We start from the raw sequence: 21,427 nt of genomic DNA on the forward strand, positions 1-21,427 counted from the left end.
GACAGACCTGAGCCTCGTCCTGGTGGAGGTGTTGCTCTTTTCATCAAAGACTCTATTCCTCACTCTCCATGCACTGCTCTCACTCCCCCACACCCCCAGGAATACCTCTGGCTTCGGCTTCCCCTCCACTCCCACCTCATGTTTATATGTGTACTGTACCGTCCACCGAACAGTGATGACTCCATCTACATCTCACTATCCGAAAACATGGACCATCTTCTATCTTCTCATCCAAACTCTCTCTTCCTCTTATGTGGTGACTTCAATTGTCATCACGCCAGTTGGCTAGGTGTGGGTACCTCTCTCACCTGCCATGGCACCTCAGCAAAAGCTTTCTGCGACTCATTGGGACTGACTCAATCGGTCAACTTCCCGACCCGGATCTCAACCAATGGAACTCCATCTCTTCTGGATCTGATTTTGACAAATTTCCCTGACAATATCTGCTGCTCTTCCTTCGCTCCAATTGGTTCTTCTGACCACGTCCTTGTTAAAGTGGACATCTCTCTGGCTGTTATCAGAGAACCACCTCACCGCCGTCGAGTCTGGCATTTCACTCAAGCCGACTGGCAGGGTCTCCGAGCAGCCATCAAACTTACAGACTGGTCTCCTATCACTACTTTCTCAAACATCAACTCATCCTGGGAATTCTTTCAAAGAAACTTGCTCTCCCTCATGCACAGATTTATCCCCTCTCGTGTTCAGTTGTCTTACCCTTCCTCCCGCCCTTGGTTTACTGAAGCTTGTGGCGAGGCAGTTGTCCTGAAACAACTTGCCTTTGCCTCATGGAAAGCAAACCCAACTGAGGGCAATCTCAGTTCTTTCCACAAAGCTCTGAACAAGTGTGTATCTACCCTCAGGAGAGCCAGAAAACAACATCTTTCTCATCTCAAGTCTGAACTCTCAAACCTCTCTCCCTCCTCAAAATCCTGGTGGCGTTTAATCAAATCCGTTTCTGGTGTATGTTCCCCCTCCATCCCCTCCCTTACCTCAAATGGCCGCACTGCTGATTCCACACGTGATAAAGCTGAATGTCTAAACTCGGTGTTTGCAGCTAAATCTTGTGTCCTAAACCCATCACTATCTCTACCCACTTTACCCAGTTGCACCCAACTGTCCCTGGACTCTGTATCCTTTTCTCCTGACAAGGTGGAGAGCTTGCTTTCAAACCTCGAGTCAGATTCTGCAACTGGTCCAGACGGCATCAGCCCACGTGTCCTCAAAGCCTGCTCTTCTGCTCTTGCTCACCCTCTCTCTGTTCTATTCACCCTCTCATTTGCCCAAGGTCATCTGCCATCTGCTTGGAAATCTGCTAACATCACTGCCCTGCATAAAAAGGTGCAAAAACAGATCCCTATAACTACAGACCAATCAGCCTTCTCCCAATCATCAGCAAGGTGATGGAATCCATCATCGCCTCAGATATGAAATCCTTCCTCTTCTCCAATGGCTTGATTTCCAATCATCAATTTGGTTTCAGACCAGGTCACTCTACCCTGGATATGCTGCTTCTGCTCTCCCATCAATGGATGGAGGTCCTCAATGCCAGACAGGAAATCCGAGCCGTATCCCTGGACATATCACGTGCTTTTGACACAGTCTGGCACCCTGCCCTACTCACCAAACTCTCTTCCCATGGTATTCAAGGCCATCTCCACTCATGGCTCGCAGACTTCCTCTCCTGTCGCAGTCAACGTGTGGCCCTAAATGGAGTTCTTTCATCCCCTCTTCCTGTGCAGGCTGGAGTTCCTCAAGGTAGCGTTCTGGGCCCTGTTCTTTTTCTGGTTTTCATCAATGATCTCTCGGACTCTCTGGAAAATCCTCTATTTCTCTTTGCCGACGACTCCACCCTCTGCCGTACCATCTGTCATCCCTCAGACCGGCAAGCAGCAGCTTCTTCACTCACTGCAGATCTGGATAAAATCACAAACTGGTCCAACACGTGGAACATGTCTTTCAATCCAGACAAATCTCACACTCTCACTATGTCTCTTCGAAAGGACCGTTTACAAAACCCCCCATCCACTTTCTCAACAATCCTCTGGAAGAAGTCTTTTCTTTCAAGCTTCTGGGTCTCACTATCTGCCATGACCTTTCCTGGGAAAGTCACATTTCCAACCTCGCCTCAAAAGCCAGTCGCCGACTGGGAATCCTCCGTCGTGCTAAGTCCTTCCTCGGCCCTCTTGAGCTCCTGACCACTTACAAAGCTTTTGTCCGTAGCCTGATGGAGTACTGCTCTCCCCTCTGGGCTGGTGCTCCTGCCTCCCACCTTTCTCGGCTTCACGCTGTCGAAACCAGGGCATTTAAGATCATCGGCATCTCCCGCAATGAAGCTGAGTCTTTGGGCCTCTCACTCAATCACCGCAGGTTGGTCGGTGGTCTTTCTGTCTTCTACCGACTCCTCTCCAGCCTTGCCCCCCTGCTCTCTCTGCGATTTGTCCCCACCACATTTCCACAGGGCGCTCAAGGTCCGCCAACAACCCCTTCTGGTAAAACTACCAAAATCACGAATCACTGCTCATCTTCACTCTTTCATTCCTCTTTTTTCCCGCCTTTGGAATAAACTTCCTCACTCTATTCTTTCCCATTCTTCCCTCCAGGCTTTCAAAACAGCTGTTCACCATCACCTCTTATCTTCCCCCATCCAAATCCTCGATCTTTTCTACCCCCGATAATCCACCCAAGCCCACTTCCTTCATTTCTCCTACTTTCCTTCCTGAAAGTCCCTGAAATGTCCATCTTCTCTTCGCCATGTTCCCCATCCCATCCCCATCCCTCTCCCTTCCACAGTTCACCTAATGTGTCTGTTCCCCACTGTTTTGTCCCTTCCACTCCCGCCCCTCTTGTCTCATGCCTCCTTGCTGTGAGTTGTGTGTTAGCTCTCATACGAGCCTCGACCAAGGTATACAAAAAAAAAAAAAAAAAAATCAACCACCCTTCCTTAAAAAGAAGAAGAAGCTCTCCCTTCATCAACCCAATCAATAACTCAACAAATTTGTTCAACTAGATCTCCCTTTAGTAAATCAATTGTTTTTAACTGATTTGGATTTATCAAAATAGTCATTCATATGATTTGTTATCAATGTCTCACAATACCTTATAGTTTCTTAAGTTAAATCAGTTTACTCATGTATTTATCAAAATCCAGTTGCTTTGTATGTAGTAAATGCCCTCTGCTTATATACCTAATGCTATTCCTAACTTGATCCTGTTGATCCACTCTGATCTCTTCTTGCCTCCTATTTTACATCTCACTGGAATATCATGCTTACTCTGTGCACTACACATAATGCTTATTGAAGGTTGCCCATTTCTCTTCTACTGATTAATTCCATCCTGTTAGTTTGGCCCAATTCATAGCACCTAACTCTTCATACATTCAAAGTTTGCCCGACTAAAATCCAATTGATTTACTCTGCTATACCAAACTCCAACTCCATAGCCTTGCTCGCACTATGTTTTGGTCACTCGTTTGTTAGTGCTCACTTGCAGTACCTTTTCTGCCACCTTCGGGAACATTACCCAAAAATAACTCCAAAACAGACTCCCCACCCCCTCCGCACCACCCTTATAGGCTTTGTACAATCTGGCTTAAATAGCAATCCTGGATCAAACCTAAAAATTCCTAGTCTGCCCTGCCATTTCGCTGCACCTGAACTGAAAGCAAATTGAACTTCCATGAGCTTATCTGGAATTGGAATTCCAGATAACGTATTGTTATCATGCACCGTTTGTCCGTCTGTTTGTCTGTATGTCTCCTTTTTCGACTTCTCTGACCAAACTGCTGGGCCAATCCTGCTAAAATTTGGCAGCAAGGTTCCACTCCTGGCTGGTAATGGGAATTGCAAAGCTCATTCTGGTCACGTGACTTTAAGTAGGTCAATATGGGGGGCTTCGTAAATTCCTTCAAAAAAATCTTCTGCAGCCCCACCAGTCAGAATGATACCAAATTTGGGTTACAACATTAGGCCAGGGTCCAGGTAAGCTACAGGTCCAGTGATCCTCTTTTTACTTTTCCCTTTTGACATTCCTTTTCATTTCTTATCAGATCCTCTAATTCTGGTCTCCCCATCACCCCAGAAGCTCAAAAGCGGTATCCTACGAATACTTTGTTACTCTTATTGTCCCTAACCGCGATCCACCCAGTGTCACATCATCCTTTTCTATTGATACAATAAAGGAGCAATTATGTGCATCGGTTATACTACTGGTCATGTGTAATCTAAAGATTGGTAGGGCTGCCACAATTTGTCTGGTTTAAAATTGCAGAGGACCATGCAAATGCCTTTAGTCATATGTAGGAAAGTGGAGCACCACTGATAGTCTGCTTTGCACTGAAGTGAATGAACTTGCTTCATTTCAAAGAACCAGTTTTCTATAAAAGGACGACAAATTGAGAAACATGAAGATGTCTTCACCTGTGATCATCGATTATATCTAATATATAAAGCTCATTCTAACCACTGACTGACTGTATTAATGATCTGTACCTGCCGGGTGATGAAGAAAGCTGAAATTTTGCGTGACAGTGGACAGCGAAGCCGATACACCGGGAATAATCACAGAACCATCGGAAAACATCCGAAAATGAAAATACAAATAAATGCAGGTGAGCAACCCGAGATAATGGGGAAGCATGGTAATTTTGCATCCCGATGGCCATCAAAGCCGAGACGCCGGAAAACATCACAGAACATTCGGAAAACATCTGTAAATTAAAATATAAATAAATGAAAAATCAAATGCAGGTGAGTGACCCGAGACAATGGAGAAGCACGGTTTGTATGCTTACACAATGTGTATGCATGCCCGCTAATCTATCTATAATTCCAACAATGTGTGTGTGTGTGTGTGTGTGTGTGTGTGTGTGTGTGTGTGTGTGTGTGTGTGTGTGTGTGTGTGTGTGTGTGTGTGTGTGTGTGTGTGTGTGTGTCTATGTGTGTCTGTGACCGCTGTTTCTCGACAACCACTGGTCTGATCTTATTGAAACTTGCCAGGTATATTGCTGGGGACCGGAGGATGTGCCTTTTCAAGGTTTGATATTAATCGGACAAGTGATCCCCAAGTTATAGCCATTTATTTACCAAACCAATGACAGGACACGTTGCTGCGTAGGCGTGGCCATTGGGGAAGAGATCCTCAGTTACCAATGACAGGACACGTTGCTTGGCGTTTTGCACCCACAGTATCTATCTTCTATCTATAGTTCCAGCAATCTCTGTTTGTTTGCCTTTTCAAGGTTTGAAATTAATCGGACAAGTGGTTCCCAAGTTATGGCCAAGCCAGAGCTCGTTCCCCATTACGGGTTACAACGTACAGACTTCCAGATAGTGATGACTTACTGTATTCTATTAATTTCTCGATTTCTTATGCACATTTATAGATAAACACAATGCCCCACTGCAGTCGTCGTTTACGAGAGCAAAGGAATGGCCTATGTAGTTGTTTGAAAGTATATATATATATATATATATATATATATATATATATATATATATATATATATATATATATATGTATATATGTATATATATATATATATATATATGTATATGTATATATATATATATATATATATATATGTATATGTATATATATATATATATATATATATATATATATATATATATATATATATATATATATATATATATATATATATATGTATTGCACGTACGGCCACGCACGTATGGCCACGCACTACGGGCACGTGAGAGCGAAGGAATGGCCTGTGTGTTTGTTCTTTCTGGCACGCGGTTTGAAAGTTTTTTTTTTCTGCACGTACGACCACGCACGTACGGGCACGCACTCATATATAAAGGTAGTAGACAAAACAAGTTTGGAGACGGCGATGGTTCACGAGCAATGTACACGGTTCGCCTTTTTTATTTTTTGACCTTCGAGGGGACGCCATGGGCAAACTGGCGGGAATTGGGAAAAACGTAAGTGATGAAAGTTGTAGTACTTGAAGAGCACCACTTGCATACCAACTTTCATTCGAAACAGTTGAAAACCCAAGGAGCTCGATGCCCAATTTATTGATTTTTTTGACATTTTCTAAGTTCGTGACCTTGTGACCTTGACCTTGGGATGAAAATTAAAAATCGAGCTCTGTGGGGCTATGCAGGTGCCATTGGGCTAACCAAATACTGAAACCCCTGCCAGATTCGACAAACCCCCTCGGAGAAGATGTAACTTGAAACCGGCTACCCCCTAAAAACACATGTTTTTTGGGCGTGGCTCCGACCATAATGGGCTCACCACGCCCATTCTCCGGAAAACACAACTCGATCATGATATAAACCTCCCACCCAAATTTTTTCAGGATCGGAGCAAAACCCACGGAGCTATGCTCGGGACAGACAGACAGACAGACACACACCCATAACGAATATAGTGGTCACTTACTGACTCGTGAACCAAAAATGGAAAAATGAGGGACACAAAGTGTATTGAAAGCAACGGCTTTCACACAGGTGTGGCCCATGTGTTAATTCAGCAAATAGCATCCTGAGGGTCATGTATAAAAATGCTGCACAGGCTGCAAGAGGAGACCTCAGTGACTTTGAAAGAGGGGTGACTGTTGGGGCATGTTTGGCAGGAGCTTCAGTGACAAAGACAGCTCAACTTCCTGATGTTTCATGGCCAACAGCGTCGAAGGTGATGTCGACATGGAACTCTGGGGGAAAGAAATCATCAGCAAAGTGTAACAGTGGGTCGAAGTGCATACTCCAGGATCATGATATCCATGCATTAATTTGAAGTGCAAAGCAAAGCAGGCGAGTAACTGCAGATTAATTGACTAAATTTCAACCTGGAGCACGAGCAGCCAGTATCATCAAAGACGGTCTGCGGAAAACCCCACAGAGCAGGATACCATAGTCAGGTTGTAGTGCCCAAACCGCTCATCACACCTGGCAATGCACGTTTGTGAGTCCAGTGATGCAAAGAGCACAGGTAAAGGACTGCCGAGCAGTGGAGAAATGTGATATGGTCAGATGAATCATCCTTCAACATGTTCTCGACAAATGGGCGAGTGCACGTGTAGCGCCAACCTAAAGAACTCTGCAACCCTAAGTGCTTGGTTCCAACAGTGAAGGGTTCTGGTGCTTCTGTAATGTTGTGGGCACATTTTCCTGGCATGGTTTTGGTGCAGTCAATGCCAATCGCTACTTAACTGTACTGAGTGATCTTCTTCACCCCATGTTGCAGCATTTCTTTCCTGCCAGGAGGGGTGTCTTCCAGGATGCCAATGCCCCCATTCATAGAGCATATGTGGTTGGCCAATAGTTTGATGAGCATGACATTGATGTTATCCATATGTCATGGCCTTCTCAGTCACCAGATATGAAACAAATCGAGAATTTATAGGATATTCTGGAATGGTGCCTGAGACAGCGTTTTCCACCTCCAACAAACACGAGTGAGTTGATTGACTTTCTTTTGGAAGAATGGTGCCGCATCCCTCCTGCAAAATTTCAGACGCTGGTGGACTGTATGCCACGGTGCATACAGTCCGTACTGGCCTCACATGGTGGCCCAACACCCTATTAAGTGACTTTACATTGGTGTTAGCATTTTTAGCTCATCTGGAACGTCGTTCTGGGGAGCTTATGGGATGGCGCATTGTTCGTCCGTCTGTCCATCTACAAATACTTTCAACTTCTCTGAAACTACACGTACAATTTTGATGAAACTTAACCACAACGTTCATCACCGTGTATGTACCAAAGTTTGTTCATGACATTAACAAAAAAAAACATCGGGCCATACGGTTGTTTCCCCCTTGAAATAGGTATTTGCTTTCTTCTCAGAAACTACACACACAGTTCCGATGAAAGTTGACCACAACCTTCATCACCCGTGACGAACCACAGTATGTTCCCGATATTTCAAAAAATCTGGGTCTAAAGGGGTCTACTGGGTGGTTGCCCTCCCCCCCTAAAAGAGGTGTTTGCTTTCTTCTCTGAAACCACACACACTATTTCAATCTTTTTCTTGTGCATTGCAGCCTGGCTGCCAGAGAGCTATCGTTTTTGTTGAGGTGCAGTTTTGCCACTGATGCAGTGCCCCTCTACCAGTACACTGGTTCTCATTTCATCAACCTTAGAAGGATGACAGGCTGAGTCAACCCCACCTGGTGTTAATTCAGCAGCCAACATGGCTCAAACTCATGACCCTAAGATCCCAAGCCAGCCACCCTTTCCACAAAGCTTACACCAGGCTTTGCAATTTCAATGAAACTTGACCACAACCTTTATCATCCGTGATGTACCAAAGATTGTTCATGGCATTAAAAAAATCCAAATATATTTACTTTCCTCTCCATTATATATTTTGTGTGTCATCCATGCCTACCAGTGGTTCCCTGGTTATCTTATCCAGCCACTACCAGGTGAGTGCCCAGGGGTATTGGCCCTATGTTTTTTGTCCACTACCTACATATATATATATATATATATATATATATATATATATATATATATATATGTATTTATTTATACACACACACACACACACACACACACATCAGTATTACAAACATACTTAAAGATTCAAATACCTGCAGCATCCGGATTATTTTATCATTCTATTCACTTTCTTGCACATTTATGTCTTTTCACAGTTTCATGCGAATGCTCGCTTCCACCAGGTGATGTATTCCCATTGGTGCAGATTAAAGTGGACCACTACCTCCAGTAATTAACATTGACCTAGTTTGTTTAATTAAGTGTTGAGACAAAATGGTGTGGTAGAGCAATAGGTGGGCTTCTCTCTGATACTATTTTTTGCTTATAAATTGTTTAGAGTGATCAAGTAAGGCATCATTCATTAGCTTTATCTTGGATTTCCCAACTAGTAAGTGATTTACAACAGGTTCTTGTGATCCATTCAACATGAGGTAGTGGTGTTGCCTTTGCATCGTGGAGCTTGGGTTTTATTTCTGATAGAGTAGGACCCGACTGATGAGTAGGGTGACTACAAACTCCTCCTGATGCTTCACAGGCAATTTGATACTTACATGGTAGACGTAGAGTATGCCGTCCTTTTGGTAGGAGTGTTTAACCAGTTGTCCCATCCACTAACATCGATGAGAATTTCATAAACACCCAGCACCCTATATAGAGCACCCTATATAGCACCCCATAACAGCACCCTATATAGAGTCGCTCATCGTCTTTCAGTAGCCTGAACAAATTCCTCCTTAAGATGCACCACCGGATCGTTACTCCTTCTGAAATGTCATGTTGGCTGTTGTCAAGAGACTAGCAGATAAAGCATTTCATGGTACTATATACATAATATCGTGGGTAGTAATCACATGAAATTGTGACTGTACACATCAAACTATCCCTTTCATTGCTTCAAACCCTCATTATCATGCCAATCAACATTCACAAGAATAACATCAGAGTCTGGTTGTATTAGAAAATGCAAGTATTCCGCAGTACCTGAGGATATCACACTGAAAAATCCTACTCCGGAACTTGTGAAAGACACGCGTCTCGGCGCACCGGTCACGCAACCGCAAAAATAACCACCAAGGTAGCCGGCTGCTGGACGTTTTGCACACCTAGCTGCAAACTGGAACAGCAAAACCAATCTGTTGAGTCTTTTATGAAATCCAACCCACCTTGAAAGGGTCCTCCCACAATCACCTTCAAACCAACCCTTTGCACACACGAGGGTGTATTTCAAGCAATTAATTAATCCTGCTTCTCAGTTCTCTGGAGGTGCGATGCTAATGGGTGTTAAACATGGAATAATGTACAACGGTGACGCGAGGGCATCTGTTATGGCAAAGGGGGCACCGACACACCATGTCGTTTGTAGCTTTTTGGATATTTTGCTTCGACACTAACAGAGGGGCTAATATCACAACCTGTGGCATCATTAACTTGTCCTACTTGCTCACTCCACCATTTTGCTTGGGTCTGATCTGCATCTCTCCATCCCATCACAGGATTTGCTAATCCACTCGGATGGACAATATGGCTTATGTACAATATGGCTCGATGTGATTTTTCTACTTCTATGTTTTTTTTTTTTCTTTCTCTTCAAATTTGCTTTTTCCTTGAACTCTAATGTCCCTTTTAAGAGGTGTGCCATACTTTGTATAAAGATAAGCGCCTTCAATGATGTTGCCACATTCTGTGTATGATAAAGGATATGTTGTTAGAGTGAAGGCACTCATGAATGAATGAATAAATTGTTCAAAAATATAATGTTAAAAATAATAAATAAAACGTATGCTGCAGATACTACAGTTTGTTTATAGAAATGTCCTTGGGTCGAACAGTGGAGGAAAAATTATGTCATTATAGTAATTTTTAATGATTCCTGGGAGACGTGAGCAGTTTTTAGAACGTATAGATGTCTGTTGTTATGGAATCGAATGAACTATTTGCTTTAAATATTCCAATTCTTGAATTGCAGATGGATGACGACAGGCCCTTTTAGTCCAGCAGCTAAAGGCCAAATTTTCACCGAACCCTAACATCTCTGATAAAGTTTTTTTTTCTCTGCTGATAATTCATCTCTGGGGTGTATCTAATGATATCCAGGTGGGTGTGAACCTGTCACCCTTGAGCAATTTGAAATATTCAAGATGGCGTCCAATATGGCTGCCAAAATCGACTAAAAGTAGAAAATTCATGTTATTTCAGTGTTTTCTGCTATAGACCTATGAGTTTTTGGATGTCATATATGTTTTAGGGTCCACTAATTTAAATAAAAAGGGTTTGTGAAGTATTTGCTGTACCGTTACTAGAGTAACGACCAATTATAACTACGATTATGTTGGTAAAAGATGGTTAAAACAACCAAATTGCCATAATTTCAAGAAAATGTTTATTGTTGCATTATTTTGTTGTTTTTCTATACATGAACTAATGACAAGAATGTTTTACATAAAATAGAATTAATGAGTAATGAAGTTATGGTGCCATGGTAACCATGACAACCAATGCAATTGTGATGTTTGAAATAAGCGCTGAAGATATATAACATAAAACTGTGCATTTCTGATCTAAGTTAAATGTTTTCAAACTCTTAGATCATGGTGGATTAAATTTGATGAATAAATTGTTTAATGTAAGCCTGGTGTTGGCTTAGTGGTTAGGGTGTTGGCTTGGGATCCCAGGGTCCTGAGTTTGAGTCCCGTTGGCTGCTGAATTAACACCAAGGGGTTGACTCAGCCTGTCATCCATCTGAGGTCAGCGAAGTGAGTACCAGTGTACTGGTCCCGGTGTATGCCCCGGTTAGAATAGGTATACCATATCCTTGTGTGTCGTAAGAGGCGACCAGGGTTGGCGTCAGGAAGGGCATCCGGCCACAAAAAAAAACATTGCCTCAAGAAAAAGCCTAACCCCTGCACAGCAGGGAAAAATGGCTGTAAAAACGGTCATTATATATTATTTACAAATTGTTTAATGTGGCCATGGTAACCACAAAAATGTTACTAAGAATGTGTTCTATGATATTTTGTTAAATACATTTATTGTTTAGTCTGGCAGCCATTATGTCTATTTTTACTTGCTGTTTATTCAATAGGATATTATTAGTATAGATAAAAAAATATCCAGGTGGTTGTGATGTCATCCATGAACAATTTGAAGAATCCAATATGGTCGCAAGTGAAATAATATATTACATTTTGAGGATACTTCTTTCCACTGAGCATTTTTAGCACACCACCAAGCGGGACGCTCAGAATATGTACTATTCCTGATTCGGCCATCAATGTACCAATGTATCCACAGTAACTCATTAATAAATGCATTCCACCTAATCTAAAGGCCCGGTCACACCTTGACGTTTTAGCCAACGTATGCCGATTTTTGAATTTTTTTTCTAAAACGCTGGCACACGTTGAATACGTTATGGGTAAGTTTTGATAACATTGAGAGCACGCTGAAAAACACTGCCATACGTCGTTGTACGCTGGCTTTAAACGTTGTACTTTTGGGTTGTCCTCAAATTTTTTCATGCTTGAAATTTCACGACGTATGCCGGCGTATGACTCACATGTTCCGCTACGCTGGCCACAAGTTGTATGCACGGTCTGCGATCGTTGACAGACGTCAACACATGCTACTTGTAAGTTAATCATAAGTTGAGACACGCCGAGGTAATGTTTAGCGTACCCGAAACTTATTTCTAACCTATGATTAACGTGTTGTTGGCACGTTACGCGATCGTTGCCACACGTCGACAGACGTTACTTTTAAGTTACTCATAGGCTGAAAGACGTCGGTATAATGGATCGTCCTTGCGTCAGCGTCCACGGCCACGGCCAAGACACTTATTTGCAGCATTCTTCAAACTTTTCTTCGGCATGACGAGGATGTTCACACTTCGATGTCTAGCTTGGCTATGATTCCAATTGTCCATCGGCAGCGTCTATTTAAAATAGTCGAGTATGAGCGTTTTAACACGTTCAGAAGAAACGCTTCAAATTTCAAAACCCCAGCGTCAAAAAACAAAGGCGAGTGAGAGCAATTTAAATCGTTCATTGTAAACAATGAAAATAGCTGAGTGGTACCGTTTAAAAGTCGTTGAGTGTAAAAAAAATCCAATTGTTGAGCGCAAGCGTCTACTTTCAATAGTGGAGATGCGGCCATTTAATTCGTTGAGTGGCAGCTGATAAATAGCAAACCCCACGTCACCGGCAAAGATAAACTGCCGCACGATATGGATAAGTTAGGCTATCGTTGGGCATAGTTTGTGAACGCCGGCTTCACAATAATTATTCGTTGGTATACCGTATCTATAAGTAATCAAAGCGCTCTATGCACATTATTAGTTCATTGTGCATTTGTCCAACCCGTTATGAATAGACCTAAATCGTAACAACAAGCTATAGCTCATTGTTGAAAAGCCCCATAAAAAATTATCCGCGAAAAACTTCGAACAATGGTGCAAAGATGTCTCCTACCCGTGGACACGCGGACGCAAGGACGATCCATCATAACCCACACCCTCCCCCTCACACTCACCTACTACTGCCAACATGAACAAACTAATACTAATACTAATACTGATACTGATACTGATACTGATACTGCTGACATGGACATCGACTCAAAAAGGACTCGAAAACACAGTTGGGTTCCCCTTTTATGAGCAGCATTTTTATATACCAATTCCCAAAATTGCTGGGAACACGTCTTTATATGGCAGTTGTAAGCTAGAAACACGTTAATTTTTTTTTTGTCGATCGGAAGACGTCATTGGAATACGTCTACATACGTCGACGTGTGTTGGGACTACGTAAAGAATTGGTTCAAAGCACGTCAAACATAAGTCAGAAATAAGTTTCGCGTAAAAAAGACATTACCGCGACGTGTTTCGACTTATGAGTAGCTTATAAGTAGCCTTTGTGGACGTGTGTATGCGTCCACATATCGTGTGTAAAACTTATCCCCATCGCATGCGGAACGTGTGTCATACGCCGAGTACGTCGTAAAATTTTGAACATGTTTAAAATTTCTTGACGTACTCTACTTACTACGACGTATGATAGCGTACTTTAGCGTTGTACTCACGTATACCAAACTTACTCATACCGTATTTGACGTGCCCCAACGTTTTAGACACATTTTTCTTAGGTCGGCATACGCTGGCAAGATCGCCAAGGTGTGACCGCGATGTTGACACTTCCATTTCTACGGCAGTTATGATTCGAATCGTTGTGCGTCAGCCTTTTAATAGGCTACGTCACGACATCGTCGGCGATGCGTGCAACGCGCTATGCCTAAGTTAGACTATCGTTGGGCATAGGTTGTGTAGGCCGACAACAGGTTCAGCATTCGTTGGTATAAGTTATCTATAACACAACGAAACGTTCTGTGTCCGTTACCAATGCGTTATGCATAAGACCAAGTCGCTATGAATACGTCCGAATCTTTAAAAAAAACATCAAAAGTTCAACGTAAGCCAGCGTTTTACATACATTTTAATACGTTGCCATCGCTGGCTAAAACGTCAAGGTGTGACCAGGCCTGAAGGTAAACGTTGCTGAATTTGTCAGTGTCATCCCAGAGGATATGCAATGCAACTCTGTATAACTGCTGGTCAGCTGTGAATACTACAAATTCCTGCCCTACACTTGTTGACACTTCTTGTGCCTTTAACATAGCAGTCATCATGGTAGTAGGATCGGCGGGGGATTAGTCTATCAGCGGTAGGTAAACAACTTGTCTTTGGCTTCAGAGAATGGCCTTGCTCACGACACAGCTTGGTGTTGTAGCCATTGAACTCTGGACAGTCACGTTGAAAAACAATGTCTTGAAAGAATGCTGTCAGTTTCTTCAGCCCGGCTTCGCGAAACGTCTTGATATTTCTGTAAACTTGAATGAAGTATCCCTATGGGAACATATGGTATTACAGGTTTCTTTTGACCAGTATATAAGGACAAATCACGAAGCTGTTCCTCTACTGTAGGTTGAGACATATCTTCCTTTTTAAGGCGTCTGATAGCCTTGTCTGTACGGTTCTAATTTCCATGAACTTGCTGTGTGATGATCATTGCTAATGAATGCGTTGACAGCTTTCCATTGGGGGAGTATATGTCTGCATCAAAATTATCAGATACCATTTGAACTAGCCCATGCCTAGCATCTGATATTCCTTGTTGGCTGAGCTTAGTTGCTGCATCAACTGCAGCTGACTTTTTGAAGCGGAGTAACTCGTCATAACTGCAGGTGACTCTGTAGTCAAGCATATGGCAGACAGTCTTTCTTGAGTCCCTGAGTAACACACCAAGTGCTATTTGAAGATCAGTTGGGTTATTTGTTACAACAGTTGGGTGATCTCAAAGTTTGGGCAGTCATATGATTTTTATGTCAAAATTCGCAATTTTCTAAGTTCGTGACCTTGTGACCTTGACCTTGGGACGAAAATGAAAAATCGAGCTCCGTGGGGCTATGCAGGTGCCATTGGGCTAACCAAATACCGAAACTCCTGCCAGATTCGACAAACCCCTCGGAGAAGATGCAAATTGAAATCGGCTACCCCCTAAAAACACATGTTTTTTGGGCGTGGCTCTGGCCATAATGGGCACACCACGCCCATTCTCATGAAAGCACAACGAGATCATGATATAAACCTCCCTCCAAAATTTTATCAGGATCGGATCAAAACCCACGGAGCTATGCTCGGGACAGACAGACAGACAGACAGACAGACAGACAGACAGACACACACACAACAATAACGAATATAGTGGTCACTTATTTTTTTCGTGAAAATATTTTTTCGTGAACCAATAGGTACAGTTACAACACAAAATAGCAAAATTAAGGGGCTGAGCCAATTGGGTACCACTTTGGACAGTTCCCTCAAATGGAAATGCAGGGTGAGAATTATTTTCGTAATTTAATTTTAATTAGCTGACAACAGGCATAATGATGATTTAATGAAACTAATACATACACTCCTTATGGGAGCAGCAAGAAGGGTCATGTTATAATCCTCTCTTGTATATAATATAGATTACAGTGGATATAGGCTTGGGACTTAGTTTGTGGTGGATGTGAGTAACATCGAATGCCTCAAGGATGTCGACATTTCTTTCAGTTTAGTGTTAAACAGCAGTAGTTACTGTTTAAAAATGTAATAATACATGTTTGTGGTTTATAATATTTTTTACTTGTGGGAGGCTTGCCCCATGATTAGCTGCATATATATATATATATATATATATATATATATATATATATATATATATATATATATATACAGTCAAAGCTCATTACTATGCCACCCGTCGGGACCGAGCAAAAGTGGCATAGTAGCGAGAGTGGCATAGTAACGAGATTTTGTAAAAACGGCCTTATTTTCTCAAGTTACCCATCTGTAGTTAATCTTTAGACAAAATTTATTCCAGCAAGTAAAAGGCACGACTGTTGTATAAGCTAAGTGAACGGAGAACATACACACACTAACAGAGTTCACACACTAACATATGGCATGGCGAAAATTCACGACACACAAAGCTTTCAAGAATCGTCGGCTGGCGCATCTTCTTTCGGCGGATCTCGTGCATCTCGTTGTCTAGCCGATCGCACGCTTGCATCACACCGGGCTTCCCGCTTCTCTGCTGCATGAACTTCCGGATGGTGCTACAAGCGCGCTGGGCTTCCTCGAACGGAACGATTTCCTCCTCGACAGTTACCTCGTCATCTTCGCTTTCCACCGGCTCCTCACTGCACAGAATCTCCTCCGCAATCTCCTCCAGCGTGAAATATCCACCAGTCGCGAGGCGCTCGTCGGCTTCGAGAAAGTCAGACAGCTCGATCTCCTCGTTCTCGTGCATCTTTTCCTCGGCAGGCAGAGCTTCCCAGATGTCGGGCAGCTCCGCATCCTGTGGCTCAGTTTGGATCTCCTCTTCGATGAACTTGGCCTTCGCGAAACAGTTCCTGATCGTCGACTTGCCGACCTGCTCCCAAGCACGCCGGGCGACGTGTAGAGCGTCGAGCAACGTGAACTTGAACTCCTTTCCCTCGTCTATGGCCTCAAGCCGGCGGCATAGCAGGAGCTTCTTGTAGTGGCGCTTGAGGTTCTCTATGATTCCCTGATCCATTGGTTGCGAATTGGCTATCGTGTTGGGTGGGAAGAAGACCAGTTGGATGTTGTTCAGCTCGAGCTCGGGAGGGTGGCCAGAGAAGTTATCGAGACAGACCAGCACTCTTCGTCCCTGCTGGCCGAGTCGTCCGTCCCACGCACGCAACATCTCCTTGAAAAGCTCCACCGTCATCCACGCCTTCGAGTTCGCCTTGTACTTGACCAGGATCTCTTTGTTCTTGAAGGCACGGGGTTTCTTGGAATTGCCAATCACCAGAAGAGGGAACTTCTCGCTGCCGCTCATGTTTGCCCCAACCAGAAGAGTGATCCTTTGCTTGCTTTTCTTTCCTCCAGTACACCGCTCTCCCCTGAAAGCCATGGTCTTGTTCGGAAGCAGCTGCCAGAAGAGTCCAGTCTCGTCCAGGTTGAAGACGTCGTCTGCGGAGAACTGCCCGAGTAAGGGCCGGAGAACCTGTTGTTGCCACTCAAGAAGGGATTGCGAATCCACCGCTCCAGCTTCGCCCTGCACTGTCTTGAACGTGATGCCGCGGCGCCTCCTGGAAATTGCCCAACCAACCGTCGCTCGCCATGAAGTCTGGGATGTGCATCAGCTCGGCCAGTTTCATCGCCTTCTCCTTGATCAGATCGCCGCTGACAGGCACATTCTGTCCTCTTGATTGCTTCAGCCACATGAGCACTCCCTCATCAAGCTTCGGGTCGTGAGCCTGCGTCAACTTCATGCGCTCGATGAAAATCCAGCTTTGATTGCAGCCTCGATTGCATCCTTCTTGCTGAGAATGCCCTTCACGGTGGTTCTCTTAACTTCGACGCCCCATTTCTTGCTAATCTCCCTGGCCAACTTGGACTGATTCGGCTCCTTCTTCGTGGCATCGATGATCTCCTTCTTCTCCTTCAGCGTAAAGTCTGTTCGCTCATGCGTTTCTGAGCTGACATTATGGGCTGAATTTGAAAAAAATGATGTCACTGTTGTACGTGTGCCTGCGTGTCTGTGTGTGTGCTCGCGCTTTTTGTGTCTCGTTGTGCGTGTTGTGATTGGCTTGTTGTGGCTGGCATCGGGGAGAAGAATCGCGTGTTTTGACACAGTCTGACTATGCGCGTACGTATTGAGTTATGTTGTGCGCAGCTGGACTGTAGTTCGTCTCTTCGCCTTTGGACGTGAGTGTGATAATCGAGCACTGCGCAATACAGACTTTTTCACGACTCATGCCTTTTAACAGTCACACAGTAGTGGCATGGTAGCGAGAGTCGGGGGTGGCATAGTAAATTTATTTTGTATTGAATTTTGTCGGGACCGAGCAAAAGTGGTACAATAGCGAGAGTGGCATAGAAGCGAGGTGGCATAGTAACGAGCTTTGACTGTATATATATATATATATATATATATATATATATATATATATATATATATATATATATATATATATACATACACGTTAACAGGATGTTTGTCTAAGGACGTAAAACCCTTGGGGAGAGGGGATATTATTTGTATTCATATTACAGTGTTATCATTAGTGTTTTTATTACTTTTGTTATTAGAAGCAGCCTTGGAAGAATGCCATGATTAGCTATCTCAATACGGATATACATATTAACACGGATTTTGACAAGCAGAAAACCCCCTTGGGGAGAGGGGGTTAATGAAGTCAATACAACCTCCATCGTGTGACCCTTAGTCCTCCTGTCAAGTTTGCTTGAGATTTGATAAGTAACGACCGAATGTATCATGGTCAAAAAACCAGACAGACACTAAATTGTTTGTTTTAGTATGTTTATACTTGGAGTTGAGGAGCACCTTTAAGGTGTTTCTTTGATCTAATGTTGTGTGTGTGTGTGTGTGTGTGTGCACGCGCGTGTGTGCGTGTGTGTGTGTGTGTGTGTGTGTGTGTGTGTGTGTGTGTGTGTGTTCAATATAACTTTGTCTTTTCTTCGTACAACCATCATTCGAAGAAACATGTCGGGATGGTTTCACATGATCATTTTTCGTAACCATCCCCGCCTTGTTTACATACCTTTTGGAGGGAGATCCTTTCATCCTTTTACATTTAAAAAATGTTTTAATTACGTGTGTGTGTGTGTGTGTGTGTGTGTGTGTGTGTGTGTGTGTGTGTGTGTGTGTGTGTGTGTAGAGAGAGAGAGAGAGAGAGAGAGAGAGAGAGAGAGAGAGAGAGAGAGAGAGAGAGAGAGAGAGAGAGAGAGAGAGAGAGAACACGAGAGAACACGAGAGAACACGAGAGAACACGAGAGAACACGAGAGAACACGAGAGACCACGAGAGAACACGAGAGAACACGAGAGACCACGAGAAAAAAACGAGAAAAAACGAGAACCTACCACAAAGTTTTGTGTTCGTGTTTTTGAAAAAAAAGGTAGGGTATATTAAAGGGGTCTGTGGGTAGTTGTGGGGATACTGTAGTTATCTGTTGAATTGTTCTTTTTGTGTAATTTTGATAGTTTGATCGTGGGTTTTGTTGTACTGTTGCTATTGTTTTTGTCATCATTTATTACTCTGGTTTTAATTACATTTGGAAATGAATTGTACAATGTTCAATATTTTACTTTATCCTAAGATTGTGAGCTTTGTTTTTCCATTTCTTGTGGAGAGAGAAAGAGAGAGATAAATCTGACTGACTCCAAGGTCTGTAAAATCCGAATCAATATCGATGAAAATGAAACAAGTTATTCAATGTACTATATTCACAACCTCACAAGAAGACAACTGGAAACTATATGTACATGAGATGCAATAATTCAGTAAGTGGTTACAGTGCTTGAGCCAAAGAATAATCAACACATCGTTACTGAACCGTCTTCCAGCAGACGTCTGTCTGCACTGGTTCAGTCAATTCATTCAAAACGAAATTGAATCATTGATCACTGGAAGAATAAGTTCATACCTACATATCTATACATTAACATGGAACTAATAAATCAATAATACAGGACCAGACTCGTGGTGTAATATGATAGAGCGTCTGCTCTGAGTCGGGGAGGTCAGTGGTTCAAACACCAGTCCAGTCATACCAAAGACTTGAAAAATGGTGCGAACTGCTTCCTTGCTTGACACTCAATTTTAAAGGGAGAGTGCATGGACAAGCAACGTTCGGAAGACAATGGTAAACCACTTGGTTTAACCTCTGCAAGACTCTGCTTTGGCAACACCAACGCTCTGTAAAGAGGATTGTATGTCAACAATGAAGACCTGAATTAAATGAGATATTCACGACACAGAAGGGAACAGAAATTGGAGAGAAATCTCACGCCTCCAAATCAGTCTTTCAGACCTCGTCGGGCATCATGCAAGTATTAAATAAGCACATTCAACTTTGTTTTAATTGAATTTGTTCAACATTCCGTGTGAGTTAGATTCTGAGCTGGTTTCTCATTTCATGTTGTTTTCTTTCATTCTTTGTATAACAAGGAAGGGAGGGAGGTGTCACATATCTTAGAAATATGTGCATGCTAAATGTATAACCTTCCTTTAGGAGTTCACCCTTGACCAACACTCCCTTCATTCTCTGTGTAGTTTGAATTGGCCTATGCAGCCAATGGGAACCTCTGTATGAGGGCAGGTGCTGTGTGTGCTCTCTTGGTTGGCGCCATGCTGGCTGTGCAATAAACACATCAAACACAGTTGAATCTTCATGTATACACTGTATATACTATATGAATAAATAAAATTTTATATATATATATATATATATATATATATATATATATATATATATATATATATATATATATATATATATATATATATACTTTGATGTACTATACTCCTTCCAGAGTGGTGGTGCTGCCGAAGCTTTTTCTTGGGTTATAATAGGTGGTTTGCCATTGCCTTCCCAGATTTCTTTGACCATTCTCTATTCTTTTAAATGCTGAGCATCAAGCAAGGAAGCAGCATGTGCCTTTTTTAAAATCCTTGGTATGACTCGGACAGGGTTTGAACCACCAACCTGGCAGATTCGGTGTAGAAAATTTACATGACAGCTACATACACATGAACTGGTGCTTGGTTGTCTGTCTGCACACCTTGGTCGGGACGAAATTAAAGAAACACTATATATTTATATATGTAGTTGAGCGGAGGAGTAATATATATATATATATATATATATATATATATATATATATATATATATATATATATATATATCTATATATATATATATATATATATATATATATATATACATATATACATATATATATACATATATACATACATATATACATATATATGTATATATGTATGTATATTTAATATGAAATTAAAGAAACACTATATATTTATATATGTAGTTGAGCGGAGGAGTAATATATATATATATATATATATATATATATATATATATATATATATATATATATATATATATATATATATATATATATATATATATAATACTCCTCCGCTCAACTACGCGTATAAATATATAGTGTTTCTTTAATTTCGTCCCTACCAAGGTGTGCATATATATATATATATATGTATGTATATATATATGTATATATATATATATATATATATATATGTATGTATGTATGTATATATATATATATATGTATATATGTATATTTATATATATATATATATGTATGTATGTATGTATATTTATATATATATATATATATATATATATATGTATATATATATATATATATATGTGTATATGTGTATATATATATATATGTATGTATGTATATGTATATATATATATGTATGTATGTATATGTATATATATATATGTATGTATATGTATATATATGTATATGTATATATATTTGTATGTATATATATGTATATATATATATATATATATATATATATGTATATG

The 21,427-nt window shown here is 41.8% G+C and overlaps 1 protein-coding gene across 2 annotated transcripts in view; it reads right to left on the minus strand.

Moving 5' to 3' along the window:
* LOC147010686 (uncharacterized) overlaps nt 1-9,594 on the minus strand; it is a 96,444-nt gene extending 86,850 nt beyond the window's left edge. For both annotated transcript variants that reach the window (XM_085859672.1, XM_085859670.1), the window contains exon 1: nt 9,453-9,594. The gene's annotated coding sequence lies outside the window, so the exon portion shown is untranslated. The remainder of the gene's footprint in view (nt 1-9,452) is intronic.
* Between the last annotated feature and the right edge of the window lie 11,833 nt (nt 9,595-21,427).

Source organism: Eptatretus burgeri, chromosome 16 (assembly GCF_056783735.1).
Source record: "Eptatretus burgeri isolate ZD-2024b chromosome 16, Ebu_testis_v1, whole genome shotgun sequence".
NCBI classification, from domain to species: domain Eukaryota; kingdom Metazoa; phylum Chordata; class Myxini; order Myxiniformes; family Myxinidae; genus Eptatretus; species Eptatretus burgeri.